Genomic DNA, 22,852 nt, shown 5'->3' on the forward strand with positions numbered 1-22,852 from the left:
AGAATTGCAACCCATATACGTTCCATTCCTCGAGATCCGAATTCGAATTCCAGTAGAGGACCGAAAGTTGCAACGTCTCAAGTTCATATTAAATATGAACACTTTGATCGAAATAACCATTCCTAAATTAAATGAAATAAACTTTTAGTGCTAGTTTACTGGCGACGGAGTTTGTGCCTTCGGCGGCTGCCGCCTTTGTTATGGCGCCATTTAAACAGGCTCTGACGCTGTTAGTAGTGAAGGGATATTGTGTTTAAAGCAGATTCTGAACCACTGTGCGACCTAACATTCTGGACTTGGCGTTACCATAGGTGAATTAGATCTTTCCGTGAATGTTAAAAATGGACGCCATGAGTGACAATCGAACCTATACGCCGCAATTATCAAACTACGATCAACCCAACAGACTACTGCAACTCCCAGGTTGCAAAGACCTAATTGTGTTGTTGTGTCCAACAATGCGCCTAGAAGCTGTAAAAAGATCCGGAACTCTCGATTAACTGGTTAATTACCTGCTAGTGCTAATGCATGTATTATTCTAATCTCATGACTGCGTGATATAAGGACAATTCTAGTCTTCCTGGCTCTCATTTGGTAACAATGTGTATTTTTTTCTATCGCAACAAATGTTTTAGTTCGAGAAGTACAACTGCAACGTGTGAGGTTACCAGATAATCTGATGATTGCTGTCATGATTGCTTTTATTATCTTCATTATGCCGCTACTACGCATTTGACTGAAGGAAAGGTATATGCTCTTTGGTCATTTTTAGAGCCATCTGCTCAAATATAGTAATTATGTAGTTCCTTTCATATATAGGGAATACTTTTCGATTTAATGTCGTAAACCTCCAGTTCGTCGTTAATCACATTTAAATTAAGTTAATTGCTGAAACCTTTGTTTGAAAGTAGAAATCGTGTTGCCTTTCTTTAATTATTTGCGCTTAGCAACAATGCACGTAATATGTGAAATCTGGAGGTAAAACACTATTCAAAATGGAGGGATGTAAATTTCTGCGGTTAAAATCAAAATGTATAGTTTAGAGATGACTTGGTCAGACTGTTGTGAATCATATGGGAGTTACATTGCTTCTGATTAATATCTCCCTCATTTTTGTGTGTCGTGTTTAATAAACTAATGGAAAGACCATACGCAGTATGCCATATAGTCATAAAAACTGATTACAACTTATCATGATAACGGTACAAAAAAGTCTGCCTTCTTAAGGCAAAATACCCCAAATCGTTAGTAATTAGCAAGAAAAAGTTAAAAAAACATTCAGTGGCACACTTGAGCCAATGTCATTGACAGAAGCAGAAAAAAAGTATTAACATGTGTGCAATTCTGTGAAGGTTATGTTTGTACATCCACAGGCTAGAGAATAGAGGTAGGTTTTCATTCAATGTCTTTACTGAGTGTTGACCTGCCTTCGAGATTCTATTTTACAGAGGAGGGAGAAGAAATGTCCTCACCAGTATTTGAACCAACAGCAAGCACAGTTTGTAATTTCATGTCCAAACACTTTTACCCCCATGCCAGCAGCAATCCGCAATAAACCTTGCCTCCTCGTCGCCTCAAGCGTAGATTCGTCAGCTAAACAGCGACGTAAATAGCGAAACCAGCTGCAGTTTTTGTTGAAAATTATTCATTTGAAACCTTCTGTATCATCCTCTAAGGGAGAATCATTTCGGATATTTCATGAAAATGATTATACAGTCCTGGAAATGAAAAAAGAACACATTGACATCGGTGTGTCAGACCCACCATACTTGCTCCGGACACTGCGAGAGGGCTGTACAAGCAATGATCAGAATGGCGCTAGCTGCGCAGCATTTGTGCACCGCCGCCGTCAGTGTCAGCCAGTTTGCCGTGGCATACGGAGCTCCATCGCAGTCTTTAACACTGGTAGCATGCCGCGATAGCGTGGACGTGAACCGTATGTGCAGTTGACGGACTTTGAGCGAGGGCGTATAGTGGGCTTGCGGGAGGCCGGGTGGACGTACCGCCGAATTGCTCAACACGTGGGGCGTGAGGTCTCCACAGTACATCGATGTTGTCGCCAGTGGTCGGCGGAAGGTGCACGTGCCTGTCGTCCTGGGACCGGACCGCAGCGACGCACGGATGCACGCCAAGACCGTAGGATCCTACGCAGTGCCGTAGGGGACCGCACCGCCACTTCCCAGCAAATTAGGGACACTGTTGCTCCTGGGGTATCGGCGAGGACCATTCGCAACCGTCTCCATGAAGCTGGGCTACGGTCCCGCACACCGTTAGGCCGTCTCCCGCTCACGCCCCAACATCGTACAGCCCGCCTCCAGTGGTGTCGCGACAGGCGTGAATGGAGGGACGAATGGAGACGTGTCGTCTTCAGCGATGAGAGTCGCTTCTGCCTTGATGCCAATGATGGTCATATGCGTGTTTGGCACCGTGCAGGTGAGCGCCACAATCAGGACTGCATACGACCGAGGCACACAGGACCAACACCCGGCATCATGGTGTGGGGAGCGATCTCCTACACTGGCCGTACACCTCTGGTGATCGTCGAGGGGACACTGAATAGTGCACGGTACATCCAAACCGTCATCGAACCCATCGTTCTTCCATTCCTAGACCGGCAAGGGAACTTGCTGTTCCAACAGGACAATGCACGTCCGCATGTATCCCGTGCCACCCACCGTGCTCTAGAAGGTGTAAGTCAACTACCCTGGCCAGCAAGATCTCCGGATCTGTCCCCCATTGAGCATGTTTGGGACTGGATGAAGCGTCGTCTCACGCGGTCTGCAAGTCCAGCACGAACGCTGGTCCAACTGAGGCGCCAGGTGGAAATGGCATGGCAAGCCGTTCCACAGGACTACATCCAGCATCTCTACGATCGTCTCCATGGGAGAATAGCAGCGTGCATTGCTGCGAAAGGTGGATATACACTGTACTAGTGCCGACATTGTGCATGCTCTGTTGCCTGTGTTTATGTGCCTGTGGTTCTGTCAGTGTGATCATGTGATGTATCTGACCCCAGGAATGTGTCAATAAAGTTTCCCCTTCCTGGGACAATGAATTCACGGTGTTCTTATTTCAATTTCCAGGAGTGTATATTAGAAAGTGAATTTAGAAGGAAACTTTTGCATAAGTCCAGGAAGTAATTCGAAACTATGCTTGGCTTATAAAATAGTACCTAACTAATGCTTATACATACTTTTCGCCAATTAAGTTATAAATGCCACTTCTACATAATATTGTAAACAACACAAATGTTCATTTGTTAACAACAACTTTACAGTTAAAAATAAAAATAGAACCCACTGACCATAGCACAAAAGTGCTGAAACATGTATGGGTGAAACGAAACAAAATAGGTGTCTTGCATAAGGCTGAACTTCTCATCCCATTTTCTTAGCAAGCACGGAGACACAAGAAGAAGAACTGCATAATAAGATGATTAATTCGAAGGCCACATTGCTGCCAAATGTATGCAGGAATGTTGCCAATTCTCCATTAGTCTGGTGACAGGCAGAAGACACCTGCTATCTCGAAAAGTCTCTTCAGCTTGTAACCACAGGAGAAGCTCGCTAAACACAGATGTGACAGGGCCGCCGTTGGCGTTAGCGCCGGTTGCTGCTACTTTGACGGGGACCTGAATTGACAAACGTAAAGGCCAATTATCTACCGATTGCAACTTGAACATCAGATATAAATATCGGGGGAATAATTTACGGGGCCCTCCTTTTAAGTAGCTGTCGTCGCATTTTTTGTTATTATGTCTTATAAGAACTGCTAACTAAAAAAAGTTATCCTCCAGGAGCGATTAGGTTCTGTAGTACCATCTGACGCCGTTAACAGAATAAGCAAATAATATTCTTGTCGGTATTAAATATGTGAAAATAATTTTTATGACTTACGGTATCTTTCACACTACTGCTGACACAGAATAAAACAGATGAAACCACAATATAACACTGATTACAAGACACGAACATCAAGAAAGACATCTCATAAGCTGGGAATAACACAGTGTTTCATCTACATCTCGCAAGCCGGGTATTAGTGTGTGATACGAGGCAGTTTCTGCATCAATGTCACTTCTCCAATTGATTGCTCCATGCAGGATTTTTTCGTGGGAAGTAGTGCGAAAGAAACCGTAAGTCATAAAAATTATTTTACGTGCCGGGTTCGATTCTCGGGCAAGCAAAACAAATTGCACACTCATCTCATATTGATACAGCTCGCTGCTGGTAAATAAATTGGACTTCTAACATCTGATTTTACTTAGTTAACAATCCGATAATGTGCTACGTAGAAAATCCCGTCACAACATTTTAAATCATAGCTTTTCTATTTTCAGCACATGCATACTTGATCACTTGTGAAGGAAAATATATTAAACATCTTTCATAGTTAGTTAACAGGGCGATAATGGTTTTGATGTAGCAGAAATAATTTCATCTCTTTTGAAGTTCATATATGTTAAGTAATACTGGTGAAAACCTTTATATTTCACGCCTTTTTACGGCTAGTCAGCATTCATGATCGTTGCCTTGATCAAGTAACGAGCAGGTGCGAAAGTGTATTTTAGTTAGTAGTCGCTACGTCTGCTGGGTTTCTGTCCAGATCCATGACAAAAATTTTCATCATGTCATTTATAGTTCAAACATGTGGCCAAATAATTCTTCATGAATAATTAGTGCAGTGATGTTACTGATTATAATCCATTAATATTGAGGTTTCTTTAGAGCGTTTACGGCTGTTTGACGTGTTTTCTTTTACTCGGTTCTTTAACGACCAGTTAATGCAAAAACCAATCGTCACTGGGACAGTAAGCAGCAGCGGGAAAACCTTATAGAGAGCAAAAATACCCGGCGCTGGCATGCCTGCCCTTGCCAGAAGCGCTCAGGTTAACACGAGCGGCTACCCGGGTGGTTCTCGAACCTAAGACCCGCGTCGTTTGGATTCGTAGCTAAAGACGTTATCCCTCGACCAGCCTAATGACATTAAAAAATATGCAATAGTATCATATTCACTTGTAGGTGAAAATACATGAGAAAATCTGCTGGAGGCCTTTATCCAGCAACCGATGTCCAATTACTGATAATGATGATCTTGTCTCTAGTGAATCATTCTTTGATCATATTGCCAGATTATTCTCACAAATCGCTCGGCATGCGTCTGCTTTCTGCAGAGGATGTCGCTTGACTGGTGGACGCTGCTGGTGGTGCTGTTGGTGGTGGTGGTGGTGGTGGTGGTGGTGTGGTGGCACCGCTGGAGCAGACACTTTGCGCGGCGGGCGGCGCCGTTCCTGCGGCCGCTGCCTTTCGTGGGGAACATGCTGCCGCTGGCGTTCGCAAGTTGTCCATGCACGACATCGTCATCCAGCTGTACCAGAAACTCGGATCTCACGCCTACGGAGGATTCTTCCTGTTTTCTGTGCCACTAGTAATGATAAGAGACCCTGAAATCATACGGACTGTCACTGTTAAAGAGTTTGACCACTTCACAGACCACTTTGTGCTTTTCGGCAACAGTAAACATAATCCAATGTTGCGGCGGATGCTGTTTTCGTTGAAAGGTAAGAGGAACACATTGGTACAAAAGGGTATTCCGTGTACAATAAACTACAGATTACGCATGTTTTACTTCGTGATTTCTTTTCGTGATTAGCTGCTTACATCAATGTTATTTTATTCTTATAAATGACACTGTGTCGTAGGAAACCGTTATCTCTGTTGTTACAATAAATAAACACCATCTGGACCACTTCTTTTACTACCGACTACCAGTTTCAGTCTGCGCTGTACACCATCTTCAGTTTTAATTATTACAGGTAAAAGAAGCAACTGCAAATGGTTACAAAAATGTGACGTTAGTATCACAACCATCACAGGCTGCACAATTACCAACAAAACATTATGAGAACCCACTCGTACCAGGCGCCGCCAAGTACAGTTTGTCAACTAACGTAAGATCTACATCTACGTGATTCCTCTGCAATGAAGTGCCTGCCTCGCGGACGGTTCAGTGTCAGTAGTGTTTACAGCCTTTAGATTTCAGTGATTAATCGTGTAACTGAAATTTAGCGGATTGATTTTAGTGCCCATGTGGATAACTTCACACTTTTCATCATCTAGTGTCAAGTACCGCTTTTTACACCGTAGACATGTTTTATCTACATAATTTGGCAATTCTTTCTCATCATCTGATGACATTTCATGAAGGTAAATTACAGGATCTGCAAAAAGTATAAGACGACTGTTCAGATTGTGTCATATATCGTTTATGCGGATCTGAAACAACAGGAAGCGTACAAGACTTCCTTGAGGAACGTCAGATATTACTTCCGTTTCACTTGCTAACTTCCTGTCAGTTATCACAAACTGTGACCTTTCTGACAGGAAATCACGTATCCAGTCACAAAACTGAGACGAGACTCCATAGACAGGAAACTTAATTAGAAACCGCTTGTGAGGAATGGTGTCAAAAATCTTCTGGACATCTAAAAATATGGAATCAATTTGACGTCCACTGTCGATAGCAATCACTACCTCGCGACAATAAAGAGCTAGTTGTGTTTCAGGAGGACAATGGTTTCTGAATCCTTGTTGGCTGTTTGTCAATAAATCGTTTCTTCGAAGTGATTCATAATTTATGATGGTATTTTTGATCCGTCGTTTCAACTACAAAAATGAGTGTTTTTCACCAGATACGTTTCGCTTTGTTGAGGTAGAGCATCATCAGTGGTCTGTAATTAAGTTAGTTACATTTTGAATTGCTTTTTAGATCGAAAAACAGTTCGTTAACAATAGGTTGGTTGGTACTTTTCGACTGATTTCTCGCTTGCATCGGGAAATGCCGTGTGCTAGAACATCATGTCCGAGCACAGTATAAGTTCCAAAATCCCCGCGCAAATCGACGTTGAGTGGTACGGGTCTGTAACTCAGCAGATTACTCCCGTTTCATTTCTTGGGCACTGGAGTGACCTGTGCAACTTTCCAGTCTTTGGGTGCGGATCTTTCTACGAGCGAGGGGTTGTATGTGATTGCTGAGTCTGGCTATTGTATCAGCATAGTCTGAAAGGAATCTGACTGGTATAGAATGTGGATCGGAAGCCTTGCCTTTATACTCGTAGACAGGTTCTGGGTTGGGAAAAAATTATTGTAGTCAGGAGCATATGTGAAATTTTTTGTAGTCAGATGATAATGGTTCAAATGGCTCTGAGCACTATGGGACTTAACTTCTGAGGTCATCAGTCCCCTAGAACTTAGAACTAATTAAACCTAACTAACCTAAGGACATCACACACATCCATGCCCGAGGCAGGATTCGGACCTGCGACCGTAGCGGTCGCGCGGTTCCAGACTGTAGCGCCTAGAACCGCTCGGCCACCACGACCGGCCACATGATCATGAAATAGATTTCTGTTTGTATAATGTGTCATATATATATATATATATATATATATATATATATATATATATATATATATATATATATATATATTGTATGATGCATCATAATACGGAAATCGATTTCATCATCATCTGTTTTAGTCCTGGATTTCCTTACTTACGGTATTTTAGTTTGTTTTATGGTGGAGGAATCTCTTTGACTCTGTTTCAATGTACTAGCCTATGACGTACGCACGCGTCACGTGGATATACAAAATTTGCTAGCCTACGTTATATGCATTTGTTATGTAAGAAAACAAACAAAATTTACTTCACCCACAATCTTCCTGTTTTATGTTAGTTGCCAGGCTGCAATTTATTCGGCGGGTATGTGCGGTTTTTCGTAATACGTTTTTGGTAGCTGTGCAGCCTCTCGTTATAAGGGACGTTCAAAAAAGAAACGAGCCGGAGGCATAATTACAGAAACCATTACCTGTATGTTAGAAGTACTTGTCCCACTGTGAGACAAGGCGGTGAGTGGCCGTCTCATAAGATTCCCGGGGCTGCGATGCCGACCAGGTCCGCACGTGCCGCTGGACGTCGTCGTCCGAGGTGAGTCGTTCGCCCCTGAAGAGCCTTTCCGGGTGGACTTTGGCTTCCGCTGCCACTCGGCGGCTCGGCTGATGACTGGACCCGCCAGCTGGGCGACGTCATCGGTAATGCGGTGTGGTGCTCCAGACCGTGCATCATCGGCTGAACACGCCCGTCCTTCCCTGGAGCGCTTGGGCCGCGCGTTGACACTCGCAAGTGTCATGCAATGCTCGCCGTACACTTGTGACTTCGCATTCACAGACTTAGAGAAGGCTTTTAATAATGTCGAACGGGGTAATTTTTTTTCATTCTAAGGTTGTGTAGTATCAGTTGCAGGGAATAAAATGTAAGTCAAACCATGCAAAGTAGACTGGAGTACGCAGTACCAAGGGATTGATAAAAGAGGGCCAAATCAGCAGTCGTGGAAGGCGAGACTGTACGTTGTCAACCATGAGGTTAACTTGAAGAGGCAGTTAGCGAAGTATAGATCTCAAAATACGAGCTACCTGCAGTAGCGATAACATACTAGACCTTCTGGTGACAAACAGACAGGAACTATTTGAAACAGTTAACGCAGAACAGGGAATCAGCAATCATAAAGCGGTTACTGCATCGATGATTTCAGCCGTAAATAGAAATATTAAAAAAGGTAGGAAGATTTTTCTGTTTAGCAAAAGTGACAATAAGCGGATTTCAGAGTACTTGACCACTCAACGCAAAAGTTTTGTCTCAAATACAGATAGTGTTGAGGATCAGTGGACAAAGCTCAAAACCATCGTACAATATGCATTAGATGAGTATGTGCCAAGCAAGATCGTAAGAGGTGGAAAAGAGCCACCGTGGTACAACAACCGAGTTAGAAAACTGCTGCGGAAGCAAAGGGAACTTCACAGCAAACATAAACATAGCCAAAGCGTTGCAGACAAACAAAAATTACGCGAAGCGAAATATAGTGTGAGGAGGGCTATGCGAGAGGCTTTCAATGAATTCTCAAGTAAATTTCTATGTACTGACTTCGCCGAAAATCGTAAGAAATTTTGGTCTTATGTCAAAGCGGCAGGTGGATCAAATGTCCAGACACTCTGAGACCAAAATGGTACTGAAACAGAGGATGACAGACTAAAGGCCGAAATACTAAATATCTTTTTCCAAAGCTGTTTCACAGAGGAAGACTGCACTGTAGTTCCCTCTCTAGATTGTCGCACAGATGACAAAATGGTAGATATCAAAATAGACCACAGAGGGATAGAAAAACAATTAAAAAAAACAATTAAAATTGCTCAAAAGAGGAAAGGGGGCTGGACCTGATGGGACACCATTTCCATTTTACACAGACTATGCGAAGGAACTTGCCCCCCCCCCCCCCCTCTTGCAGGGGTGTACCGTAGGTCTCCAGAACAGCATAGCGTTCCAAAGGATTGGAAAAGGGCACAGGTCATCCCCGTTTAGAGGAAGGGAGTCGAACAGATGTGCAGAACTATAGACCTATATCTCTAACGTCGATCAGCTGTAGAGTTTTGGAACACGTATTATGTTCGAGTATAATGACTTTTCTGGAGCCTAGAAATTTACTCTGTAGGAATCAGCATGGGTTTCGAAAAAGACGATCATGTGAAACCCAGCTCACGCTATTCGTCCACGAGACTCCGAGGGCCATAGACACCGGTTACCAGGTATATGCCGTGTTAGTTGACTTCCGCAAGCCGTTCGATACAGTTCCCCACAGTCGTTTAATGAACAAAGTAAGAGCATATGGACTATCAGAGCAATTGTGTAATTGGATTGAAGAGTTCCTAGATAACAGAACGCAGCATGTCATTCTCAATGGAGAGAAGTGTTCCGAAGTAAGAGTGATTTCAGGTGTGCCGCAGGGGAGTGTCGTAGGACCGAGAAATTCACAATATACATAGATGACCTTGTGGATAACATCGGAAGTTCACTGAGACTTTTTGCAGATGATGCTTTAGTATATCGAGAGGTTGTAACAATGGAAAATTGTACTGAAATGCAGGAGGATCTGCAAAGAATTGACGCATGGTGCAGGGAATCGCAATTGAATCTCAATGTAGACAAGTGCAATGTGCTGCGAACACATAGAAAGAAAGATCCTTTATCATTTAGCTACAATATAACAGGCCAGCAACTGGAAGCAGTTAATTCCATAAATTATCTGGGAGTACGCATTAGGAGTGATTTAAAATGGAATGATCATATAAAGTTGATCGTCGGTAAAGCAGATGCCAGACTCAGATTCATTGGAAGAATCCTAAGGAAATGCAATCCGAAAAAAAAGGAAGTAGGTTACAGTACACTTGTTCTCCTACTGCTTCACTATTGCTCAGCAGTGTGGGATCCGAACCAGATAGGGTTGATAGAAAAGATCCAACGGAGAACAGCTAGCTTCGTTACAGGATCATTTAGTAATCGCGAAAGATGATAGATAAACTCCAGTGGAAGACTTTGCAGGAGAGACGCTCAGTAGCTCGGTACGGGCTTTTGTTGAAGTTTCGAGAACATTCCTTCACCGAGGAATCAAGCAGTATATTGCTCCCCCCTACGTAGTTCTCGCGAAGAGACCGTGAGGATAAAATCAGAGAGATTAGAGCCCACACAGTGGCATAACGACAATCTTTGTTTTCACGAACAATACGAGACTGGAATAGAAGAGAGAACCGATAGAGGTACTCAAAGTACCCTCCGCCACACACCGTCAGGTGGCTTGCGGAATATGGATGTAGATGTAGATGTAGACTGAAAACTGGCACGATATGGTTTACCGATGACTTAGCATTAGTCGCCTAAAGTTAAAAACAATGAAGTCAAATCCTTAATGAAATTGGACTTGTCTAAGCTAACATCTATTTTATGCATGCAAACGCAACTAATTCTAAGGTAATGATGTGAACAAAAGGTGAACATTCCGGATCACTAAATGCTAAACTTACACAAGACACACTGGACGAAGTGGACGAATTTTGCTGCCTTGTTACTGGAACAGATAAAGATGCAAGAAAGATGTAACTGCCGTTTTGTACAAGGTAAAACCCATTTCTATAAAAGAGCTGGTAAAATCCAAAAATATAAAACCTGAGACGAAGAAAAGATTCGCCAAGAACTGTGTTCAAACATGCACTGTTTGGTTGCGAAACGGTCGATGTGTAATATCAGCTGGATTAATCAGCTAATGGAAAATGAAGTCGTGCAATGGGGGAACGATAAAGAAGACCAATACAGAACATAATGAACTGAAGAGATAGAATGCTGGGACCCATTTACCTGGATAGTTGTTGGAAGCTATATTTAAAGGAATGGTGGAAAAAGGAATCGCTGGGCACGCATATTATTAATATTAATTGCGTGCCAACTACACATCACTTCATAAATACAAATAACATATGCATATAATTTGCAAGTATATGAACGTATCATTTACATAATTTATCACATCGACTAAAGCGTCGAATAAGTCCGAGCGGTTTCCAAGACACGAATTTTCAAAGCACTCTGCTCAGTGTGCCTGACAGTCTGCCTTGGGAAGCTATAATGCAGTCATACCGTTCCCCCATCTGTACACCAGGTCACTGTATCTCCCACGGTTAGTCTGGGGATCCTGTTGAGTGTACACCATGTCCCCTGGGGTAGGTCAAGCTCACATGCTTGTTGCTGCCTTGGAGAAAGGTGTACCGATCTATAGAGTATTACTGCACCATTCTTTCCCTAAAGTTTCGTGGTGACTGAAGTTAGGTTAACCAGGTTTCTAGCTGTTCTGAGGTTGGAATGTCGTGAGCGAAGACTGTTGACTCAGATAATAGGTATGTCCTAATGAGCTGGCAGCTGCTGGTGGCAGCAAATTCTCTTTCTTCTCAGGTTAGATGGTGTGATAGGTGGGGGTACATGAGGCGGATTATGATGTGAGATGCAGCATTTATGCTAAAATGGAGAGGAAAGCTGACATATAACGGGAGTTTGACAGCTGCATCAAACTAACCTTAAGGTTGACGACGAAAAGAACAAAGTATGTGGGCTTGTAGAAAAGTATACACGGTATCCCAAGAAGTCAATATTCCGGTAGGCGACAAGTGGACATTAAAAGCAAAAAAGTTAAAACAGATAGTTGATACATAGAGAAAATAAACAAGGACACAGCCAGTTATTGTCATGTGCTGTGGGGATATTGCAAACTGACTTGTGGGCGTATGCTGCTGGATTGACTAGCGAGGGCCTGCACAAACACAACAGCCCTTTGCAAATTGCACCGACAAGATGGCACCAGACATCTCGCGATGAAACAGGCAACGGTCCATCTGCCTTGCACGCGGAAGAGACTAGACTCCGCATTGAAACGAAATCGACGAATCACAGCCCTAGATTTAAATTTTATACATCCTGTTTACTACAAAGAAAAATCGAAATATTTAAGACATTTAGGCAAAGAGGGTCTGTTTCCACCAAGTCATCATTTTTCTAAGCCGCAGTTACTAGTGCAAAATGATATTAAAAGCTAAAATAGTGTGGAGGGAAGGAGATACGGCCCCTGATTGGCCGGGAGGAACAGTCGCTGTGCCAGTCTTGATACGAAACCGCTCGAAAACACTTCTTCCTAACTCCTAGTGAGTGGTGAGCGCTCAAAACGTCTCCGTTCATACTTGTGAATTAACAGGTAGGTTTCACTATCTACATCTACACGATTACTCTGCAATTCACATTTAAGTGCTTGGCAGAGGGTTCATCGAACCACAATCATACTATCTCTCTACCATTCCACTCCCGACCAGCGCGCGGGGAAAACGAACACCTAAACCTTTCTGTTCCATCTCTGATTTCTCTTATTTTTATTTTGATGATCTTTCCTACTTATGTAGGTTGGGCTCAACAAAATATTTTCGCATTCGGAAGAGAAAGTTGGTGACTGAAATTTCGTAAATAGATCTCGCCGCGCCGAAAAACGTCTTTGCTTTGATGACTTCCATCCCAATTCGCGTATCATATCTGCCACAATCTCTCCCCTATTACGTGATAATACAAAACGAGCTGCCCTTTTTTGCACCCTTTCGATGTCCTCCGTCAATCCCACCTGGTAAGGGTCCCACACCGCGCAACAATATTCTACCAGAGGACGAACGAGTGTAGTGTAAGCCGTCTCTTTAGTGGACTTGTTGCATCTTCTAAGAGCCCTGCCAATGAAACGCAACCTTTGGCTCGCCTTCCCCACAATACAGGTATTATCTATGTGGTCTTTCCAACTGAAGTTGTTCGTAATTTTAACACCCAGGTACTCAGTTGAATTGACAGCCTTGGGAATTGTACTACTTATCGAGTAATCGAATTCCAACGAATTCTTTTGGAACTCATGTGGATCACCTCACACTTTTCGTTATTTAGCGTCAACTGCCACCTGCCACACCATACAGCAATCTTTTATAAATCGCTTTACAACATCATCTGCGAACAACCTAAGAGAACTGCTCAGATTGTCACCCAGGTCATTTATATAGATCAGGAACAGCAGAGGTCCCAGGACGCTTCCCAGGGGAACACCTAATATCAATTCAGTTTTCCTCGATGATTTCCCGTCTATTACTACGAACTGCGACCTTCATGACAGGAAATCACGAATCCAGTCGCACAACTGAGACGATACGCCATAGGCCCGCAGCATGATTAGAAGTCGCTTGTGAGGAACGATGTCAATAGCCTTCCGAAAATCCAGAAATACGGAATCAACTTGAGATCCCCTGTCGATAGCGGTCATTACGTCGTGCGAATAAAGAGCTAGCTGCGTTGCACAAGAACGAAGTTTTCTGAAAGCATGCTGATTACTTATCAATAGATCTTTCCCTTCGAGGTGATTCATAACGTTTGAATACAGTATATACTACAAAACCCTACTGCAAATCGACGTCAATGATATACGTCTGTAGTTCCATGGATTACTCCTACTACCCTTCTTAAAAACTGGTGCGACCTGCGCAATTTTCCAATCTGTAGGTACAGATCTATCGTTGAGCGAGCGGTTGTATATGAGTGCTAAGTAGGGAGCTATAGTATCAGCGTAATCTGAAAGGAACCTAATCGGTATACAATCTGGACCTGAAGACTTGCCCGTATCAAGCGATTTGAGTTGCTTCGCAACCCCTAAGGTATCTACTTCTAAGAAACTCATGCTAGCAGCTGTTGGTGTTTCAAATTCTGGAATATTCCATTCGTCTTCCCTGGTGAAGGAATTTCGGAAACCCGCGTTCAATAACTCCGCTTTAGCGGCACAGTCGTCGGTAACAGTACCATCGGCACTGCGCAGCGTAGGTATTGACTGCGTCTTGCCGCTTGTGTACTTTACAAATTCTTCGGATTTTCTACCAAATTTCGAGACAATGTATCGTTGTGGAATCTATTAAAGGCATCTCGCTTTGAAGTCCGTACCAAATTTCGTGCGTCTGTAAATTTTAGCCAATCTTCGGGATTTCGCGTTCTTCTGAACTTCGCATGGTTTTTCCGTTGCCTCTGCAACAGCATTCGGACCTGTTTTGTGTACCACGAGGGATCAATTCCATCTCTTACCAATTTATGAGGTACGAATCTCTCAATTGCTGTTGCTACTATATCTTTGAATTTGAGCCACATCTCGTCTCCATTTGCATAGTCAGTTCGGAAGGAATGGAGATTGTCTCTTAGGAAGGCTTCTAGTGACACTTTATCCGCTTTTTTAAATAAAATTATTTTGGGTTTGTTTCTGGTGGATTTGGAAGAAACGGTATTGAACCTAGCTACAAAGACCTTGTGATCACTAATCCCTATATCAGTCATGATGCTCTCTATCAGCTCTGGATTGTTTGTGGCTAAGAGGTCAAGTGTGTTTTCGCAACCATTTACACTTCGCGTGGCGATGCACAACTTTCTTGAGATGTTATATAACAGTTATCAGCTCGTCGTTCAGCCGTTTTACTATAAGTTATAGGTTTAGTATTTAACCTGTGCTTGCTAAAAGTAAATCAACACTGTGTTGTAAATAGGGTGTGACTAGTGTAACGAAACCCTGTCTCACCTTGAATCAACTTTGATCATCGGAGGTTGGGACCCAGTGACGAACCTGCATTTTTCATGTGTTGGACAAAAGGAAACAGGAACACGTTGCAAGGAACATTACAACAACAACAAAAATGTCCACAAATTGGGGAACATTCTGCAAAAATAAGGATTACAAATACCATTCCTCCCAAACAAGTTTGTTACAGAAAATCTAAAAAGTAACGAAGCCTCCACATATAGCCGGCCGCGGTGGTCTCGCGGTTCTAGGCGCGCAGTCCGGAACCGTGCGACTGCTACGGTCGCAGGTTCGAATCCTGCCTCGGGCATGGATGTGTGTGATGTCCTTAGGTTAGTTAGGTTTAAGTAGTTCTAAGTTCTAGGGGACTAATGACCACAGCAGTTGAGTCCCATAGTGCTCAGAGCCATTTGAACCATTTTTGAACCTCCACATATAAATTTATCAAAGATGGATTCTGTCATCTAAGGTGTAGTTCATGCCAGTCTGTCTACATATGAGAAACATACAGGAATGTTAATACTAAGAATTCCGAATACCTCAGAGCCTCAAAAAGTAACGGTACACATTCCACTGTTCCAGACTGCCTCATATAGGAAATCCACGACTGATCTCAACATGCTCAAAGAAAGCAATTACTCTAAGGAAAACTTGCAATAGACGAAAAATAGCACATCAAAACCTATAATTTCACGTAAATAATGTTTTAAAAACAGACGTGACACTGTGCAAAAAAAAGTTTCCAATACTTGATGAATTAAACACACTTCATCGAATGAAATAAGAGTATATCAAGCATTCTCGATTGATAAAAACTTCTGACGCTTCTCAGTCTCTCCCCACCCCTAGCTCTATCTCTCTCTCTCTCTCTCTCTCTCTCTCTCTCTCTCTCTCTCTCTCTCTCCGTCCTCCTCCCCCTCTCTCTCTCTCTCTCTCTCTCTCTCTCTCTCTCTCTCTCTCTCTCTCTCTCTCCCTCTCTCTCTCTCTCTCTGATTACACACACGTGCACAGACGTCAGATAATTTTTCCTTCAGCAGCCATCACTACAACTTGCGTCAAACAGTCGAAACTAGCACCAAATTGAACAGAAACAAAACCAACAAACGAGCGGCCACAGTAATAAGCGTCTCTCGATGCGTGTAGCGACGTAAGTGTTTTGTCCGACCTCGTTTTTTATCTAACATATGAGGAAAAAAGTATATACCTACAATAGAAAAACTAAACACCCCAAAGAGAGACAACTGAACTGAAACGTTAGTAGAAGGCACACACAACTATTACTCGTGAAAAGGTATTTTCAAGATAAACAACCTCTTATGCAAATTCTTCCGACTACTTTGCAGATGACGCTATATGAAACGATAAAAAGGAATAAAAACTAGCCGACATCTACAAATTAAATACCACAATTAACGTAATTTTCAGGTGATCAATCGAAACAAAAAAATAAAATGCAAATGCTACAGTTTTTAGGTTCTAAATAGAAAAACCACCACTGAAGTGGTTTATTTTTTTACAGAAATAAATCGAGATATACGGAAGGTGATACATGAGTGTCGAATAATGTTGGAGTAAACACAAAAAGCGTGTTTTTCAGAACCTGAATTTTAAAAACCCATATTTAACACGCAAACACGGAAAAAAATCGTCGACAGGAGAGTCCAATCGTAGCAAAACGATTATAAGCTATTTACGTCAAATTACGGCCTTATCACTGAGCAAAGGCTTTGTTTCTGAAATTATTACCATGTTGTTGTTGTGGTCTTCAGTCCAGAGACTGGTTTGAGACTGATCTGCGTGCCAATCTATCCTGTGCAAGCTTCTTCATCTCCCTGTACCTACTACAGCCTGCATCCTTCTGAATCTGCTTAGTGTATTCATCTCTTGGCCTCCCTCCACGATTTTTACCCTTCATGCTGCCCTCCAATACTAAATTGGTGATCCCTTGATGCCTCAGAACATGTCCTACCACGCGATCCCTTCTCCTCAATTCTATTCAATACTTGCTCATTAGTTATGTGGTGTTCCTATCTAATCTTCAGCGTTCTTCTGTAGCACCACATTTCGAAAGTTTCTATTTTCTTCTTGTCTAAACTATTTATCCTTGTTTCACTTCCATACATGGCTACACTCCATACAAATACTTTCAGAAACGACTTCCTGACACTTAAATATATACTCGACGTTAACAAATTTCTCTTCTTCAGAAACGTTTTCCTTGCCATTGCCAGTCTACATTTTATATCCTCTCTATTTCGACCATCATCAGCTATTTTGCTCCCCAAATAGCAAAACTCATTTACGACTTTAGGTGTCTCATTACCTAATCTAATTCCCTCAGCATCACCCGACTTAATTCGACTACATTCCATTATCCCTGTTTTGCTTTTGTTGATGTTCATCTTAAATCCTCCTTTGAAGACAGTGTCCATTCCGTTCAAGCGCTCTTCCAGGCTCTTTGCTGTCTCTGACAGAATTACAATGTCATCAGTGAACCTCAAAATTTCTAGAATGAGATTTTCACTCTGCAGCGGAGTGTGCGCTGATATGAAACTTCCTGGCAGATTAAAACTGTGTGCCCGACCGAGACTCGAACTCGGGACCTTTGCCTTTCACGGTCAAGTGCTCTACCATCTGAGCTACCGAAGCAAGACTCACGGCCGGTACTCTCAGCTTTACTTCTGCCAGTATCCGTCTCCTACCTTCCAAACTTTACAGAAGCTCTCCTGCGAACCTTGCAGAACTAGCACTCCTGAAAGAAAGGATATTGCGGAGACATGGCTTAGCCACAGCCTGGGGGATGTTTCCAGAATGAGATTTTCACTCTGCAGCGGAGTGTGCGCTGATATGAAACTTCCTGGCAGATTAAAACCGTGTGCCCGACCGAGACTCGAACTCGGGACCTTTGCCTTTTGCGGGCAAGTGCTCTATCATCTGAGCTACCGAAGCACGACTCACGCCGGGTACTCACAGCTTTACTTCTGCCAGTATCCGTCTCCTACCTTCCAAACTTTACAGAAGCTCTCCTGCGAACATTCTTCTGTAAAGTTTGGAAGGTAGCAGACGGATACTGGCAGAAGTAAAGCTGTTAGTACCGGGCGTGAGTCGTGCTTCGGTAGCTCAGATGGCAGTCTGCAGCCGGCAGTGCTGCGAGGCGGTCACGCGCCAGAGCGCTGCGGGCGAGGCGCGCACGGTGTGTTTGTGTTTACTTCGGCCGCTGTAAGTGCCGTTTTCCCTTCTAGACCACCATGGCGCACAACTATCGGAAGAAGACATTACGTTTCAACTTTTGTTCCGACTTCGCCCGACCCAAGGCCCTGGAGGTAGAACGAATTATTCGCGATGAAGTTAAGATACCACCAACGGATCTAATTGGCATCCACTTGTCGATAGTTAGCAGTACCGTCTACGTCAAAATGATCAACGATGCGGCGTGCGACAAGGTGCTTCAAGAGGGAAAACGTGAACTGCGCTTCTGCCATTCCGACGGCAACGTCGGACCCGTTACCGTCGATCACGCAGGTCTCGGCACACGGACGATAAGGATATTCGAACTGCCGTTCGAACTACCTGCAGACGTCGTCATCGAGGCGCTCCGTCCCTATGGCAACGTTCTGGAACATGTTGCCGAACGATGGGTACAATTTCAGACCTATCCCGTTTTGAACGGTGTTAGACAGGTCCGCATCGAGTTGCAGAAACACGTGCCTTCTTATCTACGTATCGGAGGCTGCCGTGCCATTATAATGTACGACGGCCAACCTCGAACCTGTTCCGGTTGCGGGAAAGAAGGTCACCTACGGTCTGAATGCATTCAACGACGTGTCGCGCAGCTCCCGTTGTCGGAAGCGTCCGTCACACCCACTATGACCGCCCTACCGGTCACTTACGCAGCGGCTCTTGCCACGTCTACAGTTTCGTCCAGTCCGTCGCCCGTTCCTTCCGATCGGCACGTCCCACCGTCCCAGTCACCTATGGACGGTGCGGACGTCCCACCTGACAACCTTGCCGCCAAACAGGCTCCCGCACCGGACACTGAGGAGAACAGTACTTCTTCACAACACCTGTTTGACAATTTCATTGTACCCACCGACGCATTCGAACCAGGTCGACGCTCTTCCTTGCCGTCGTCCGACACTGAGGAACACGTGCGCAAACAACGCTCGCCACGTAGGCGCAAACGCCGTCGCCGTTCACCCACGGGCTCTCAAAGCGTCGCCACCCGCGACGACGAAGACGACACCCAACCAACCGACATTTCCATGCAGAGGTCGGCGGACAACTTTCACGATGATCAAGACATTTCGCAGGACGGGACCTCTATGGAGGTCGCCACGCACAATGTAACGATCGGTGCGCCGGTTGAGACGCCTGTCTCCCCGCCGACAACTCCAGATCTCTCTCACCACGACGCAATTCCCATGGACATTGGACGGACCCATGGCATAGGAGCATGGGCCGACGAGATTGAGGAAGATACGCCCCCTCCTCCGGATGAGTTGCCTCCGCCGGACAAGGCTGCCTGTTAACATCAAAAGCGAGGCCCTGCACCTGATGGGACGGGACTTCCTGTCGGTGCCCTCCTATTACTTGCCTTGGTGATGGTAGATGCGCGTCCACCACCACTGAAACAAACGTATCGGTTTGCCACGCTGAACATCAACATGATCGGCACTGTACCCAAGCTGCAACTCCTATGTGACATGCTTCGGGCCTCTGACGTCGACGTCGCCCTTCTTCAGGAAGTACGCGTTGCCACACTACCACCAGTCTACGGCTACGACTCATACACGTCCACATGTGATCAATCAGGGCGTGGAGTGGCTTTCTACATACGCGAAGGAATCCCACTCAAGGACACGACAATCCTTCCCTGTGGAAGAGGCATGGCTGTTACCATCTTCGACACGCGCGTCATCAATATCTACGCTCCGTCTGGCTCCACGAACCGTCGGCAGCGGTCCACTTTCTTCGGACATGACGTGGCGCCCCTGTTTTCTGGAAGCTATGATCGCCTTATCATGGGAGGCGATTTCAACTGTGTCCTCCATCCGCAGGACCAAATGCCTAGTTATTCGCCATGCCCGGCGCTTCTCACCTTAATCGATGATTTTCACCTAGTGGACGTTTGGGAGAAAATTCATGGCAATACCCCCGGTTTCACCCATTATACAGCACATTCTGCGAGCAGACTGGACCGGTTATATGTCTCTGCCCACCTTGGCAATGACGTCGCCCAAGCTGAACGGTGGCCCCTTGCATTCTCGGACCACTGCGCTGTCATTTGCTCCCTGGCTCTGCCACCTCAGTCAGTGTGGCGCAGGAGAGGTTACTGGAAGCTTAATACCTCCCTCCTTAATGATCCACACTGCCGACAATGTATTGCCACTACGTGGGCGTCTTGCGAAAGACGCCTTCCGCAGTACACATCCACGTTCCATTGGTGGCTCAAATGTGCCAAACCTGCGATCAGAAAGGCCTTCATACAATGTGGCAAGGAAGCAGCAGCATGGCATCGAGACACCACAAATTTTTACTACGCCGTCCTCCGTGAGCTCGATGCACTCCCTCCATCACCTGACACCCATAGGGAACGACAACGTACCAAAGCTCGTCTCCTCTCTCTTCAACGTGCACGACTGCATGGTGTCGTGGTGCGTTCCCGACGACAAGACCTCCTCCACGACGAAACCCCATCCACAATCCATGCCGCATCCGACCACAGTCGTCGACGTCGACTCTTCGTCTCCCACATCACGACCTCCGATGGTGTTCACCACACAACACAGGCGGCGGTGGTGTCTGCCTTTGCTGAACATTATCGCCAATTTTATGATGATGAACAGATGGCGACGCCCATTCCTGATGATCTCCGTCCTTCTCCTGACCGGACACTCACCGTAGCGGAGTCAACGTCCATGATGTCTGCAATCACCGCAGAAGAGGTAGTAGATGCGATCAACAGAGGGGCCAAGAACAAATCACCAGGACCAGATGGTCTCCCAGTGGAGTTTTACCGGGCGTTCACCACGTTGATGCTTCCTCGCTGGACGGAAATGATTCAGGAACTCTTTACTCCATCCTTCCCAATTCCACCTGAATTCGTCACTGGCATTCTTCTACCTGTGCCTAAACCGAAGGGAGGGTCTCATGTCTCTGCATATCGCCCCCTTACACTCCTGAATTCAGACTATAAAATCTATGCACACCTCTTAGCAGCGCGCATGCGCACCGTCTTACCTACGGTCCTTTCACCTGAGCAGACTGCACGTGGTTGTGGGGCCACCTTACAAACAGCTCTAGGAGAATGCCGTGACCTCATTGCACTGGCGTCGGTTTGTCGCCTTCGTGCAGCACTGGTATCCGTCGATTTCACGAGTGCCTTTGATCGCGTTCGACACCCATTCCTCCTCATGGTGGCGACACGTATGGGGTTCCCATTACTTTTTGTCGATGCCATTCGCCGCTTACTACTTCCCGCCGTCTCGATGGTACAAGTCAATGGGAGGCTTGTAGGACCGATTCCTATACGCCGCTCTGTACGTCAAGGATGCCCTATGTCTACTTTACTATATGCCATTGCACTTGAGCCCCTCATCACTGGACTTACCTCTAGACTGCAGGGCCTCACTTTGCGTGACTACACCTTTCACTGTAGGGCTTATGCGGACGATCTCCTCTTTCTCACCTGCTCCTCCACGGAACTCAATGACGCCATCCAATGGATCCACCAGTATGGACATCTTTCTGGTAGCATTCTTAATGTCCGTAAATCGACTATGATGCACATTGGGCGCGGCCTCCCGGCTATGGTGCCGAACCCACTCCCAGTCAGTACCACCCTTCGTTACTTGGGTATCGAATTTACGAGCTCCACACACTGCACAGTGGCCCTGGCATACTGGCGGCTTTTGCAGTCGATTCGGCACCATGTGCGCGGTCAAGTGCACCGTAACTTAAACCAACTCCAACGTGTGTCCTATGTCAACATGTATGTCGCCCCTAAACTGGTACACGTCGCCCAAATCCTCGCAATGCCGTTACTCCTTGGCCGCCGCATCCAATCAGCCTTTGGATATTTCGTGTCAGCAGGGGCACTTTTCAAAGTCCGCTACAGCACTTTAACATTGCCTCCTGCAAAAGGTGGCCTCGGACTCGTCAACGTGCGGGCACGATCTTCTGCACTCTTTGTCCACACTCTGTTGCGGCACTGGCAGGGGACGGTTCCGTCCTTAACACGTAGTCTCTTAGATATCCTCCGACCAGCTTCTCTCGATCCACCGATCAATGTGGCACCTATTTCTCCATCATTGTACCACGTCGCCAATTGTTTCATAGAACTCAGCTACGTTCGGGCCGATCTTCCAGTCGCCCGTCCTCCCCGTACAAAAGATTATTATCGTTTGTTTATGCTGTCCAACCCTTGCGACCCCATGGTGCTACGGCATCCTGACATTAACTGGCGCACAGTTTGGGGGTGTGTGCATGAACCCTTTTTACCGTCGTCTGTGTCTGCACTCTGGTATGTTTTAGTTTATGGAAAGTTCCCGACTAACAGTCGACTTTATCGCATAGGACTGGCCACCTTCCCACTCTGCCCTGACTGTCAGCTCGAAGACACCGACGAGCACCGTCTTACGTGCCCCCTGAAACAAAACGTATGGCTCCTCATTCAACGAATCGTGGGCTTTTACCTCCGTGCCCCGCCACCGACGGTAACCCCGGATTTCCTGTTGTTGCCCCAGACATTTCACTACCCTCTTGCTAAGCACCATACTCTCATCTGGTTTCGAGGACTGGCTTTAGAATACCTCTTTCAAAATGGTCCGCATACAGTCCTTGA

General features: G+C 45.2%; 1 pseudogene; it reads left to right on the plus strand.

Moving 5' to 3' along the window:
- The window catches only part of LOC126336107 (cytochrome P450 9e2-like), a 107,520-nt pseudogene that overhangs the window by 34,379 nt on the left and 50,289 nt on the right, over positions 1-22,852 (plus strand).

The sequence above is a fragment of the Schistocerca gregaria genome, chromosome 2, assembly GCF_023897955.1.
Source record: "Schistocerca gregaria isolate iqSchGreg1 chromosome 2, iqSchGreg1.2, whole genome shotgun sequence".
Classification (NCBI taxonomy): Eukaryota; Metazoa; Arthropoda; class Insecta; order Orthoptera; family Acrididae; genus Schistocerca; species Schistocerca gregaria.